This window comes from Panthera uncia, chromosome D2 (genome assembly GCF_023721935.1).
Source record: "Panthera uncia isolate 11264 chromosome D2, Puncia_PCG_1.0, whole genome shotgun sequence".
Lineage (NCBI taxonomy): Eukaryota > Metazoa > Chordata > Mammalia > Carnivora > Felidae > Panthera > Panthera uncia.
The window spans coordinates 7818860-7833718 of NC_064818.1; the positions used below are offsets into that span (position 1 = coordinate 7818860).

Below are 14859 nucleotides of genomic sequence, written 5' to 3' on the forward strand. Positions count from 1 at the left end.
GCCGCGTCTTTTGTTCTCGTGACTTATTCATCCTACTCCTGGAAGCCTGTGTCTCCTGCCCCCCTTCACCCATTTTCCCAACTTCCCACCCCCGTCCCCACGGCAAACTGTCAGCTTGCTCTCTGTATTCACGGGCCCGTGGCTGGGTCCCTTGGTTGGTTTTTGGTTGGTTTGCTTTGGTTTTTCTTTGTCATTTTAATCTGTGCAGATGGCTTTCCTAACCAAACCTCAGTCCCCTGGGCTGAGAAAGCTAACTTATTTGGGATACGATGGGTCTTCATAAGCTTCATCAAAGTAATAAGCACTTTTAAGTGCTCGCGTGAACAGCCCATAAACTAAAGTTGGAATCAGAGAAGATTCGCGTCACTTCTGCACAAGGGTGACTTACAAATTCAGGAAGCGTTCCATATTTGTTCGATGTTCCCATTGCTAATTTGTATTCTCCCTGAATGAAAGAAGACGTCTCTCCCGATTTCCTGGCCCACCCTCTGTCCATGTAGAGAATACACCGTGAATGAAGCAGAAAGTAAATTGTTTTGTTTTGTTTTTTAAAGATTTTTATTTCTTTTATTTGGAAAAAAAAAATTTAATATTCTTACCTTTTTTTTTTAAAGTTTATTTATTTATTTTGAGTGGGAGAAGGGAGGGGAGGGAGAGGGAGACAGAGCGTTACTCCCCGTGTGGAGCCTGATGCAGGGCTCGAACTCACAAACCGTGAGATCAGGACCTGAGCCGAAACCAAGAGCCGGCCACTTAAGTGACTGAGTCACCCAGGCGCTCCCTGAAGATTTTTATTTGTGAGTAATTTCTACACCCAACGTGGGGCTTGAATTTATAATCTTGAGAGCAAGAGTGATGTGCTCTACCAACTGAGGTAGCCAGATGCCCAGAAAGTGGAAAGAAATTCTCTAGGGAGACTGTAGTCGGGTGAATCATGGTCCCCAAACATGTCCTTGGCCTAATCCCGGAAACCCGTGAATGTGTTTGTTACCTTCTAAGGCAGAAGAGACTTGGTCCATGTCATTATGTTAGGACACCGGGACCTGGGTGGGCCCGATGTCATCACAAAGGTTCCTATAAGAAGGAAGCAAGGGGGGGCGCCTGGATGGGTCAGTCAGTTAAGCCTCTCACTCTTGATTTCACCTCGGGTCCTGATCCCAGGGTGGTGGCACTGAGCCCCACATTGGGCTCCCAGCTGAGCATGAAGCCCGCTTGGGGGGATTCTCTCTCTCCCTCTCTCTGCCCCTCTCTCCACTCTCTCCCTCTCTCAAAAAGAAGGAGGAGGAGGAGGGGAAGGAGAGGAGGAAGGAGAGAAGAAAAGGCAGCAGCAGGAAGGTCAAAGTCAGACAGAGTACCTTGGAACGACCAGAAGCCGTGCGAGGTTCTCAGAGTCAGGAAATGCAAGGGAAGCAGATTGTCCCCTGAAGTCCTCAGAAAGAGTGCAGCTATCAACACCTTGATCCTAGCTTTAGCTCTCTGACCCTCAGAACTGCAAGAGAATAAACTTATGTAACTTTATTTCCTTTTCTAATGGTCATTTATTTTTGAGAGAGAGAGACAGAGCACAAGCAGGGGAGGGCACAGAGAGGGAGAGGGAGACACAGAATCCGAAGCGGGCTCCAGGCTCCGAGCTGTCGGCACAGAGCCAGACGCGGGCCTCGAACCCACGAACCGCGAGATCATGACCTGGGCCAGAGTCGGACGCTTAGCCCACTGAGCCACCCAGGTGCCCCTAAACTTATGTGATTTTATTTTTTTATTTTTATTTTTTTTTAAATGTTTTTTTTAACGTTTATTTATTTTTGAGACAGAGAGAGACACAGCATGAACGGGGGAGGGGCAGAGAGAGAGGGAGACACAGAATCAGAAGCAAGCTCCAGGCTCTGAGCCATCAGCCCAGAGCCCGACGCGGGGCTCGAACTCGTGGACCGCGAGATCGTGACCTGAGCTGAAGTCGGACGCTCAACCGACTGAGCCACCCAGGCGCCCCAAACTTATGTAATTTTAAACCACGAAATTTGTGGTTCTCGGTTACAGTGGCAATAGGAAACTAACATAGAGACGGACTCTCCCATCCTGTGGTTCAATACGACTTAAGACCATTGTTTATTTTGTAGCCTGTGCAGCAGCTAAAATCGTCCATAGTCCCAGCGGAGGATGGCCTACCTTTGGGGAAACAGGGACCTCCACCGGGTCATCAGGGAGAAGGGTAGCCTTAGATTAAAGCAACTGCGGAAGAATTTACGCCTGAGGCAGCGAAGCTGGTCGCCGAGATGATGGCTGATTATAGGGGAGGCGCGTGTGGTCAGTGCCCTGCTTCCTCCCCTCCTTCAGTATCTGAGCTGAGGCGACAGCATTCCTGAATTAGCCCTCCTTCAGCAAATGCATCCTGCCCTGAGGTAGGTCATCCTATGATTCTTTCTGTTCCTAAATTGCACTGCCTTTCTCTGGTTTCAAGTAGGTTTGGGAATAGTCTCTTAAATTAAAAGAAAAAGGTTTATTTTGTTTGTGTTCAACGGCAAAAGTAAAATATACTCATCCTAGGTATCTTAGAGAACAGAGACACTAACAAAGAAAAGAATAAATAACCACAATTCTCACCACCCAGAGAAAAACTACTCGGTTAATATTTTGATAGATTTCTTTCTGGTCTTCTTTCTATTCATGTCTGTTTATCACTTAAAAGTATTCAGTAAAGATTATTTAGTAGCCTTCATCCTCCCCTTTGAAACTTATTATGGACACGTTAATACGCTGCTATGATGTATATGTAATGACTGGAGAGTATTGTTCTCAGGATGAACTAGAATTTATGTAACCATTTCCCTCACACGGTACTTATGCCGTTTTTGCTCGCCAGGGATGGCCCCTAGAAATAAATTTCCGAACTAAGAATATTTACTTTTGGAATTAATTGCAAGATTGAATGAGTAAGAGAGGGTAATAAGTGGTGACTATCTGGGGGGAAAGAATGAAGAGAACCTTTTCACTTCATGTTACGCGTGTTGAATAAGAGACCATGCTTACCTTCCCCTTGACTTTCTTACTGGAGAAAGAAAAAGGACAGAAAGAGATGTTCTAGAAATGGAGCAATTCCTTAAAGAAAAAAAAAAAACAAGGGAGACTATTTTTCCCTAGAATATCTAGATGAGCTTATAGACACGTCTCGTGTCGTGTTTTCCCATCACAGAAAGATATGGCTCATGGACATTTCTCACTGCGGCAAATGGGGAAGTTCTTTTCAAAACCTTCGCCTTTATTAGAAAAGTCTTGTGGGAGGCACCCAGTTGATTTAATCAACGCAATCAGATCAGATCGTATAGCCTTAAAGTGAATTTCTGCTTCAGCTGCCTGTACAGGTTGTTAGACGGAAAACTCCCATATTTCCTCCTTGCCAAGCGTTGTCACGGCCAAGCCGGTGGTGAGCAGAGCCTCAGAGCCGGGGCCAGGCAGGTCCGCCTAAACCTGACCTTGCAAACGGGAGCCGCTTAAAAGAGCGCCGTCTGTTGTCAGGATCGCCGGCTTCCAACTCCTCAGATATTTTAACTGAAACGTGAAATAGCACATTTCCCAGTAGTCAGACTTATTTTCAGTCTTCTCTGCCTCAAGCCTACAAATGGTATTCATCCTAGAAGAACGGCAACAATAAATACCAACGACGTATTAAGTGGCTTCTAGATGCCAGACACCATGCTGTGCACTTCGCCCATGATGGTGTTTCCTAGGCTTTCCAGCAATCTTGCAAGGAAGGTGTCATTATTCATTTATAGGTAAGAAAAGGGAAAATCAGAAGATCATCCAAGGGCCCATAGTTGGCGGGAGCAGAGCTGGGATTTGAACCCAGGTCTATCACATTCCACCATCCTCCGTGTCTCTGATAGGTGGGAGTCCACACTAGGTGAGCTTGTGTCTTGAGCGTTCAGTTGGGATTTCCAGGCTCCACAGCTGAACCTGCACATCCCCGTGCTTACCCCTTAATGGCCCTGGGAGAAAATTTTGAAGAAACTCGGGGATACCTCGAGTCTTTCATGATCCCCAATTTTTCCATCCTTTGCTGGGTATATTACAGGTTGGAAAAAGCAGGAATAAAAGTTATTTTGTCTTTATTTTTAAGGACATTTAAGAACTTATTTATAAAGCTTCTGGAATTTCCGGGTTTTGTTGTTGTTTGTTTTGATCTATTTGGTGTTTATTGATGTGATTAAGGAGTCTGCGTATTCCCTGTTGGAAAGATAGACTAGGTTTATAACAGACAACCAAATAAACATCTCAAGGCAGGAACCCTTGGGGAGAATCTTCTAGAATGGAGAGATGTCAACATTAATGACAAGGCCAGGTAGGCTGCTATATCCTGGAAATGGAGAGAATCCCCAAGCAAGAATTATGAGGGAGGAGAAGCAACTTTTAGACGCAGGGACACTTCCTATTTAGTCCCTTTATAGGGCAACAGGGGATGGTGCTAGGGTGTCCCCTGAAGGCCTGCAGTGTGCCAGCAGGGACCTGGCTCTAGCCTGTTTCCTCTCCCCTCCACCTGTCACCTTTGGTTCCCTGTGCGCCTTGCCTGCCTTAGCCCTTATCACGCTGAAGCTGGTCTTAACCATGTGGGCACGCTGTCTCCCTCTTCTGAGCTGATCTGCCAGGAATTTGTCAGCCTCGATATGTTGTATTCCTATAAAGGTGATCACTTTATTTAAAAAATGTTTTTAACGTTTCATTTTATTTTTGAGAGAGAGACAGAGTGCAAGCAGGGGAGGGGCAGAGAGAGAGGGAGTCCCAGAATCCCAAGCAGGCTCCAGATTCCGAGCCATCGGCACAGAATCACACGTAATCACAAATGTGTATGTTGTATATCAACTGAGTTATTTAAATGAGTAAAATTATCCAAAAAACAGACTTTTTTTTTTAAATTTTTTTTTAACGTTTATTTATTTTTGAGACAGAGAGAGACAGAGCATGAACGGGGGAGGGGGCAGAGAGAGAGGGAGACACAGAATCAGAAGCAGGCTCCAGGCTCCGAGCCATCAGCCCAGAGCCCGACGCGGGGATTGAACTCACGGACCGTGAGATCGTGACCTGGGCCGAAGTCGGACGCCCAACCGACTGAGACACCCAGGCGCCCCCAAAAAACAGACTTTTAAAACATGTTATTTTTTCATCCATTTTGACAGGGACAGAGAGAGCAGGGGAGGGGCAGAGAGAATCCCAAGCAGGTTCCGCACTGTCGGCATGGAACCTGCCGTGGGGCTCAAACTCTCAAACCTTGAAATCATGACCTGATCTGAAATCGAGAGTTGGGCTCTTAACCCACTGAGCCACCCAGGTGCCCCCCAAAAATGGACTCAACCATAGAGAATACACTGATGGTCACCAGAGGGGAGGTGGGAGGTGGGAGGTGGGGTGTGTAAGACAGATGATGGAGATTAAGGTGATGTGCACCAGGTGATGTATGGAAGTGTTGAATCACGATATTGTACACCTGAAACTAACATAACACTGTATGTTAACCAACTGGAATTTAAATGAAAACTAAGAATAAATAAATAAATGAGCAAAATTACATTTGAAAACAAAACTGAATGCCCATGTTGGTGGACTCCTTGCAGCCCTTCTACGGAAACGAGACTTCAACAGTTTGAAAACTACCAATCTGGTTTCAGCCGAATTTTTATAGACTCCAGCGCCTAGTTGGAGGAAGTGAATGCCCCAGGGTCACACAACTAGCGACCCAGCGACCCCAGACCCTGACTCCTACTCCAGTGCTCCGTCCCCTTCACTTGAGTGCCCCGCTAACCAAGTTCTTTTTTATTTTGGAACTTCAGGCCTTATGAAAAACAGAGTAATTTCTCATAATTAGGGAAGAAAAGATGTTTGGGGACAAAGGCACTGATTTCGATAGCTCCTGAATTACTTATCTGCCTTCTTGAGTGATTTAATCCCACGTCTGATTGCTACCGGGTTTATTTACCTGTATAGATGTACTCACAAATCTTAGGTAGTTTTAAGTTCAACATTGACACTTCTTTGTCTGCTGATTTCTTTTTAATTTCTTTTTAAGTTTAGTTACTTGTTTTGAGAGAGAGAGAGAGAGAAAGAGAGAGACAGAGGTGCAGGGGGAGGCAGAAAGAGAGGGAGAGAGAGAATCCCAAGCAGACTCTGCACTGTCAGCACGGAGCCCGGTTTGGGACTTGAACCCACAAACCATGAGATCGTGACCTGAGCCAACATCAAGAGTCAGACGCTCAACCTACTGAGCCACCCAGGTGCCCCTTGCCTGCTGATTTATTACAGATGTGAAAATCCTAAGACCCTCCTTTTTTCGGATGTCATTCTCAAATTGCCAGACCTCCTGCTCCAGTAACCACACACTCTGGATGTGGCTTCAGAGGGAGTCGTGAGTCAGTACTCAGATCAGGGCTATCGGATGCCCTAATTTTCTCGGTAGATGATGTACATGGGAAGAAATAGCCCTCTTTTGCCCACCATCCCGTCTTTAGCCGGATTTCATATCATCTGGATGACAGATTGACTGTGTATAGATGTCACCAAGTCCCTAGGATTAACAGGGACCTCAGACATGCTCTGGTTTCTACCCTTCACTTTCCTTTGCCAAAATGCTCTCCACCAGGGACCTGGGTCTAGCTAGCTCTCGGATCTTTTTTTTAAAATAATTCTTCCACCACAGGTATCTTTATGAATTGGCAGGCATATATTCAATTTTTGTCAGTTCTCTTCGAATTTTTCTTCCTTCTTTGACACACTCCGCAGAAAACCAACTTGATGATAGATAGGACGGATGGGGAAGGCTAACATCTAAGGACTTGAAGACAACCGTTGGTTGTCGTCGCTTTCTAACTGCTCAGTGTGCTTGAGAAAATGATTTGGCTATCGCTGAAGCAATTTTGGAAGTTCAAGCCTTTCACCGCTCTGCTCAGACCTCTTTTATCTCTGGGATTGAGTGGCCCCGGACGCTAAACATCTTGATAAACGTCAAAAGGTCCGTTTATCAGAAGATTTTGCAAAATGCCTCCGTGGGTGGCATTAGGTGACTCACGGCACTTTCTTGGCATCGTGCGGACCAAATCCATGTGATCTCATTCTCTAGGCTTAGCTATATTTGTTTGTTAGACGCAACGCAGACTTATGATACTTAATTAATGTTTAAATCCATTTTGAGATGAAAGAAAACTAAACCCACACAAACTATCATTAGCAGCCATAGAAAATGAGCAACTTGCATACTTGTTTCCTTCAACCCCCTTGGTTTTCCCTTATGATATTTTGAAACCTCAAAGAGATCGTGGTTACTATGAGTCATCTTTTTACTACATCTCTTGATGCTGGTGGATACAGGGAAATCTTTAACCCTAAAAGCCCCGGTCCTACTTTATCCTCGGGGTTAAATTCCCTTCAGGGCAAAGAGCCATTCTGGAGCTTCTGTTCCCATGGACAGGATGTCTGTGAGCATCGCATGCAGCGGTCCCCAAACCCAGCTCGTCCTCACAACCATCCGGTTCACCTGATAAAAATACAAATCCCCCTGGGGGCGCCTGGGTGGCTCAGTCGGTTAAGCGGCCGACTTCGGCTCAGGTCACGATCTCGCGGTCCGTGAGTTCGAGCCCCGCGTCGGGCTCTGGGCTGATGACTCAGAGCCTGGAGCCTGCTTCCGATTCTGTGTCTCCCTCTCTCTCTGCCCCTCCCCCGTTCATGCTCTGTCTCTGTCCCAAAAATAAATAAAAAACGTTGAAAAAAAAATTAAAAAAAAAAAAAAAACAAATCCCGGGTCCCAAACCTGGACATGCTGCTTCCATCAGTCCGGTTTTCGTAAGGGGGTAAAGTCAGCTTTGAAAACTTGCGCCCCACCTGGTCTGCTCACAGCCAGTGCTTTGAAAAGAGCACACAATTGGTATATGCGTTTGTCATTCAAAGGAACAAACAATGTCGTCGGTGAGAATAAAATATTCCAGTTGTGGAGTGAAGACAGGGAGCATCTCGTAGGATGTCAGTGTGAGGGGCGCCTGGGTGGCTCAGCCGCTTAAGTGTCTGACTTCGGCTCAGGTCGTGATCTCACGGCTGGTGGGTTCGAGCCCCACGGCCCAGAGCCTGACAGCTCAGAGCCCAGAGCCTACTTCGGATTCTGTGTCTCCCTCTCTCTCCCTGCCCCTCCCCGGCTCACGCTCTGCCTCTCTCTCCTTCAAAAAAAACATTAAACAAAAAAAGTGAAGAAAAAAAGAATGACAGTGTGAAAAGTCACAGTATTCTCACCTGGAAAACAGCCAGCTCCTACACATCACTACTTTCGGAGGATTTATCAACGGATACGAAAAGCCAGCAATTGTAAATACTGATTTTAAAACATGTTCATGTACCTTTTCCAAGTAGGATTTGTTTTTTTTTTCCTCAGACCTATAGTCATATGCCGTAATGGCTCTAAGACGAGATTTCACAACCTCGGCATCAATGACATTTTGAACGGGGAAATCCTTTGCAGGGGTGCGGTATGTGAGGGGTGGGGGGACGGCCTTGTGCCATGTTTATTTAGCGGCATCTCTGACCCTCTACCACTAGATGCCAGTAGCATCCCCCCTTGCAGCGACAACCGAAAATGTCTCCAGACATTGCCAAAAGTGGAAACGAAATCGCTCTCAGTTGAGAAGCTTTGCTCTAGGAAAACCCTGTAAGTTCTCTGAGGCTTCGGAAGCTTATGATAGAAGATGATAAAGGAAAGGTCACATGCAGAGCAGTCGAATCCGACAGAAAAGACTACAGGGCAAGTTATACTTGTAAAATGAAATAACTGCTTATTTAAAAAAAAAAATCCAGATTCGACACCCACCTATATAGAAAATGAATTTCAAATGGTCTGCGGTTCTAGATGAAAAGCGTGGGGAAAATATTGAGAAAAAGATATAGAGTGTATTTATAGAACTTTGGGGTCAAGAATATTTGTCTTGGAAAAAATCAGAAAACCTAGAAGCCCCAAATGAAAACCTCAAGAGACTTAACTCCGTAGCATGTTAATGCGTCTGTAAAATGAAATAAGAACGAAAGAAAGGCACCATAAGCAACATTTTAAAAGGGGGAAAAGAGAAAGTATTTGTAGCACGTATAACCAACTAAAGATCAATGTTCAATAAAAATAAAAAGCCTAGAAAATCGTTTTTTAAAAGGCAGAGAAAATAGGCTAATAATTTGAAAGGGCAGTTTGTAAAGAAAAATCAGTTAGCCAAAGCACATGAAAATTTCCCAAGTCCATTGTAACTCAGGAAAATGCAAACAAAAATCACAATATCATCTTGATTTCATCAGACTGGAAAAATTAAAAAGACTTATGAAATGGGGCACCTGAGTGGCTTAGTCAGTTGAGCATCTGACTCTTGATTTCGGCTCAGGTGATGATCTCATGGTTTGTGGGTTCAAGCCCCACGTTGGGCTCTACACCGACAACGCGGATCCCGCTAGGGATTCTCTCTCTATTCCTCTCTCTCTCTGTCTCAAAACAATAAAAAAAACAAATTTAGGAAATGCAGAATCGATAAATGCAGATGCGAATCAAAAATCATGGTCATGCCTTATTATGAGAACTTACATTGGGTCTATCTCTTGGACACAATTTAGCAGGAGCTATGACAATGTACAAACTGCATAAACTTTGATCTAGTATTCCCCATCTTCGGTCTGTCCTACAAAAATACTCTCATATGTGCACACACCATGCAGATATGATGATACTCACTATGGTATTGTTTGTGATAAACACTGCAGAGAGACGAGAGCCAGCCATGAGCATAGAATGATTGCTGCCTTTTCATATCCTGATCCCCACCATGTGACTTTTTGCAGGAGTGAAATCGAATGAGGTAGATTTAAAATATTGAAATAAAAAGGCCTTTTCTATGGCAGACATTTTCAAGGCTATATAGAAACATGGAAACATACACGTATTTCTACAGATAAATGCATTTTTCATGTAAATAAAGCTGCATGTGTTTGTGTGTATGTATAATTATGTGTATGGAAACATACAAAAAGTATGTTGGAGGTGACATGTGGACCCATCAATGGGGATTCTCTCCAGGAAGAAAAGTAGGATGAACATCTTATTCTGTGTGCTTCATAGTGTTTGAGGTTTTATTGCAAATACGTATTCTGCATAACATATAATTTTTGAATGAGGGTCAGGAAGTTGAGCTCATTGATTTCAGAAGTCTGTGATTTCAGCTCTAACAAATTGTGGCTTAATTAATCCCGGGTTGGAAATAAATCTGAGAACTTAAGCCACCAGGTTTGTGTCCCTATCACAGGATCCTTCGAGAAGAAAGAGTCACGGGGAGAGAGCTTACTGCTCCTTAAGCAGGCACATGCACTTAGCCCATTGTATATGTTTTCCCATTCATCGTCGTGGTGCTATATTTTCACCAAGGTGCTGAGATGACGAAGGTCACCGGGCCAGGAAGGGACAGAGTCAGGAGGAGTCAGGCTTGGACCAGCCTTCAGTGCATGTGACTGTGGCTCTCCACACTGGATGATTCCTAGTTTTACTGGTTGATAGACAAACTGGTTTATTTTTTTAAATGTTTATTTCTGAGAGAGAGAGAGATGGAGCATGAGCAGGGGAGGGGCAGAGAGAGAGGGGGACACAGAACCCGAAGCGGACTCCAGACTCCGAGCCATCAGCACAGAGCCCGACGCGGGGCTCCAACTCACGGACCGTGAGATCGTGACCTGAGCCGAAGTCGGTTGCTCAACCAGCTGAGTCACCCAGGCGACCCCAAACCGATTTATCTTATCAAGGTCAAGTCAGCCAGCAGGAGGCCATGGTGCTGAAGCCTGCCGAGCATCACCACCACCACGATCTGCATGACATAAGATTGCTGCGATGGGCTCGGTGCTCACTCTGAACCAAGCATTGCCTTCTTATCTCACACAGAAGTCGAGGAAGGAGGTGCCATTACTGTTCACGTGTCACAAGGGAGGCCACCGAGGCTCAGCAAAGGTAAGAAAGTGGCAGAGTCAGACGTTCCATAAGCAGGGGAGACCCCAGCCTCCACCCGCCCCCAGCACAAAACAACCAGTAGACAATTGCCCGCAAACAACAACAGCTCCGGGAGGGTTCTGGGGTCCACTTAAAGAACCTCAGTAACAAATAACCGGAGGACAACCACACGTGAGAATAAAGGAAGATATCTTGGCTTTGCCCTCATCGCCCCAGCCACGAAGCCGGCATTGCCCAGGGTGAAGGGGGAGTCCCCCCCAGCTAGAGAGAGTCCCCCTGCCTGAGAAAGAAAGAAGGAGCTAAGTGGTGAGCTTCCCTGGCCTTTCAGGACACCACGTGAAAGAACCTGCTTTGGTTTCACCCCACCCAGGTGGCAGAGCTGAGACATTGAGAGACAGGTGGGAACAAAGAAGAGAGCAGGGGCCACCCATACGGCCACGCAGCAGAAGCCATCCCGGTTCCCGGGCACCTGCTCTGCAGACAGACCTGGCAACTGTCCCCACGAGAGACACCAGCGGCCAGCACAGAGCCCTGCAGATTTCACCAGCTTTTCCTCCGTGGGTATTCACATCCCCTGACACAAGCCTCCCGAGTGCCTGGTCCCCTCCACCCCCCGCCTCGGCTGCAACGGCTGCCAGCCCAGACCCTGCAGCTGCATGAGAGCAAGACACCAGATTAGACCCCCCCGGCTGACCCCCTACTGCCACGCACACACTCAGGGCTAGTCTCTCAGCCGTCCTCTTGCACACCACCCGCCAGACGCCGGTCACTGACCTCCGCTGCTATGCACGTGCCCAACGGGACACAGTGCAGTCAGCGGACAGCACATGACAGCCCGCAGCAGCCAGCATGCCCAAAGTTGAGCCTGGTCCTTGCTGCCTGCCCTACCCCCCACTACTACCCGTGCGTCTGCCGTCGGCCCGTGCCGCTGGCCCCCGCGGCCAAGTGCGTGAACAGCACCAGCCCCAGCCATCACTGTTGCTTACGCTGATCCCCAGCTCCTGGACCTACTGAGGACCCCAACTGCCCTTGCAACCCCTGCACACCCTCACAGCGCTCAACCAAGGACCACACAGTTATCGATGCCATGGACCTCAGCAGCCTGAGCCAAAATGACATCACTCCCTCCCTGACTCAGTGCCTGACACATACCTCCCATGTTGGCACCCTGTGCCTCGTGGTCTGGTATCACAGCATGTTCCCCCCACAGGCGAAAGTTTCCCTCACCAACTGCAGTTCATAAAGTCTGAATGAGGTGACAGCTTCTTCAATGAACAGACACCTGTCCAAGGCTACAGCAATCATGAAGAATGAGAGAAACATGACTCCAGCAAAGGAATATGGTGCCCCTCCAATAACTGGCCCCAACGAAATGGGGATCCAGGAACTTCCTGACAAAGAATTCAAAACTGCTTCTTGTAAAGATACCCAGAGGGCAAAAAGTGAACACACAGGTAACAATTTAATGGTATCAGGATCTCAATGGGAAGTTCAACAGGTAGAAAACATAACAAAGAACCAAACGGAAATTTGGGTGCTAAAGAACACGATGGCTGTACTGAATAATCCAACGAAGAATTCGAACAAAACTTGAACAACCGAAAGAAAAAAGAGGTGAGCTTGAAAACGGATGAATTGAAATTATCCACTCAGAGGAGCAAAAGCTAAAAAAATAAAAAATAAATAAATACAAAAGAAAGAAGAAAGCCTATAGGACCTTATAAGACACATGAATAGAAACAGCATATTCATCACTGGAATCCAGAAAGGAGAAGAAGGGAAGGAACAGAATGCTTATTTAAAGAAACCCTGGTGGAGGGGCGCCTGGGTGGCTCAGTCGGTTCAGCATCTGACATTAGCTCAGGTCATGATCTCATGGTTTCTGAGTTCAAGCCCCGTGTCGGGCTCTGTGCTGACAGCTCAGAGCCTGGAGCCTGCCTGGGATTCTGTGTTTCCTCTCTCTGTCCCTCCCCACTCACACTCTGTCCCTGTCTCTGTCTCTCAAAAGTAAATAAACATTAAAAAAAAATTTTTTTTAAAGAAATCCTGGTGGAGGGGCAACTGGGTGGCTTGGTCGGTTAAACATCCAACTCTTCATCTCAGCTCAGGTAGTGATCTCATGGTTTATGAGTTTGAGCCCCACATCAGGCTTTGTGCTGACAGCACAGAGCCTGCTTGGGATTCTGTCTCTCCCTCTCTCTGCCCCTCCCCTGTTTGCTCTCTCTCTGTCTCTCTCTCTCAAAATAAATAAACTTTAAAGAAATCCTGATGGAGAATTTCCCACATCTGGGGAGAGAGTTGGATGACCAGGTTCATGAAGCTCTTAGGTCACTCCAAAGTTTCAATTCAGAATGATCTTCCCCAAGATACATTATAATAAAACTGCCTAAAATCTAAGGCAATTTTTAAAGCAGTGAGAGGAAAACAATTATCTGATATAAGGGAGCTCCCACAAAGCCATCAGTGGATGTCTTGGCAGAGGTCTTACAGACCAGGAGAGAGCTGGACGAGACATTCAAAGCACTAATGAAAGATACTGCAGACCATGAATGCTTTACCCACAAAGTCGTCCTTCAGAAAGGAAGGCAAGATAAATACTTTCCCGGACAAACAAAAGCTTAGGGAAAATTTTTTTAGGGCTTGTATATTTGGTTTTAGAAATTAACCCACTGTTTACCCAGCCACCATGATATTGTGCAATTGGTATTTTAAAACTCTGTAGTTTTCCTTGTGTCTCATATAAACCTAAATATATTCTATTGTCTTGTTTTGCAATCATGTTTTAAACATTTTTCCCAAACTCTAAAAAAAATTAATGTTTATTTATTTGTTTTGAGAGAGAGAGAGGCAGCGAGAGAGGGACAGACAGACCCCTAAACAGACCCCACACTGTCAGCGCAGAGCCCGACTTGGGGCTCAAACTCACAAACCATGAGATCGTGACCTGAGCCGAAATCAAGAGTTGGTGCTTAACCAACTGTGCCACCCAGGTGCCCTGCAAACTCTAAATTTTTTAATTTAACTACAACTTATTTTAGATTTTAATAACTTTATTCTAACTTAAAATAATTTCTATTTTCTTAAAAAAAAAAAAAAAGGAGCCAACCTATGCTGATTACTATAGCTGAGAGGTATTGGTTGATTTCAAAATGAGAAACATATTTTCGGGCATGTCTGACCCACCGGGAGAGTAGATAAGCCAAAAGGCCATTTGCCTGAAGGCCTGGAGCATCCTTGAAGATAACTCTTGGTGAGAGAGGAAGAGATCAGGCCTGAGTTCAAGGCCTGAGTTCGAAGTTCCGGATGTTTGATCACAGAGAGATTCTGATCAGAGCACAGTCTCAGACTTCAGATAGATCCCACAGCCCAGCCTCCACCGGACTCAGGGCTTCAGCTTATAAAACCTGAAGGAACTGTTGTAACAAGACTCAGTTCGACGTTGGTGGAACACAGCTCTAAGTTGAAAGCCCTTTAACCCACAACTCAAACAGAAAAGATTTCTCTTCCAGTTTGAGGGTTGGTTTTTTTTTTTTCATCTTCCTTTTTTTTTTTTTTTTTTTACTCTTGTGTTCCTGTGTGTTTTCTGTTTTTTTGGGTTTTCTCCTGTTTTGTATAACTGTTTCCATTTTTACAGTTTTTACACACACGACATCTTCAGGGAAGGCTACATGTTGATTCCTTATTCACTTTTTACTGAATAAGACCCATTGCTTTTACGTAATTTTGATATTTAATTGATTTGCACGTAGTGTACGTTGGGAGAGACCCATTTTCTTAGTTTCAAGATGGCAGAGTATTGCAGATGCTCTGTCTTTATGTACTGACACAATAAAAACCCATTTAACGTTTATTTATTTTTGAGACAG

At 45.6% G+C, this 14859-nt stretch overlaps 1 non-coding gene across 1 annotated transcript; it reads left to right on the forward strand.

Moving 5' to 3' along the window:
* Window positions 1–311: 311 nt before the first annotated feature.
* Window positions 312–414, forward strand: LOC125933570 (U6 spliceosomal RNA). The gene has a single exon (XR_007461001.1). It is a non-coding gene; the product is annotated as a U6 spliceosomal RNA (small nuclear RNA).
* Window positions 415–14859: the final 14445 nt, after the last annotated feature.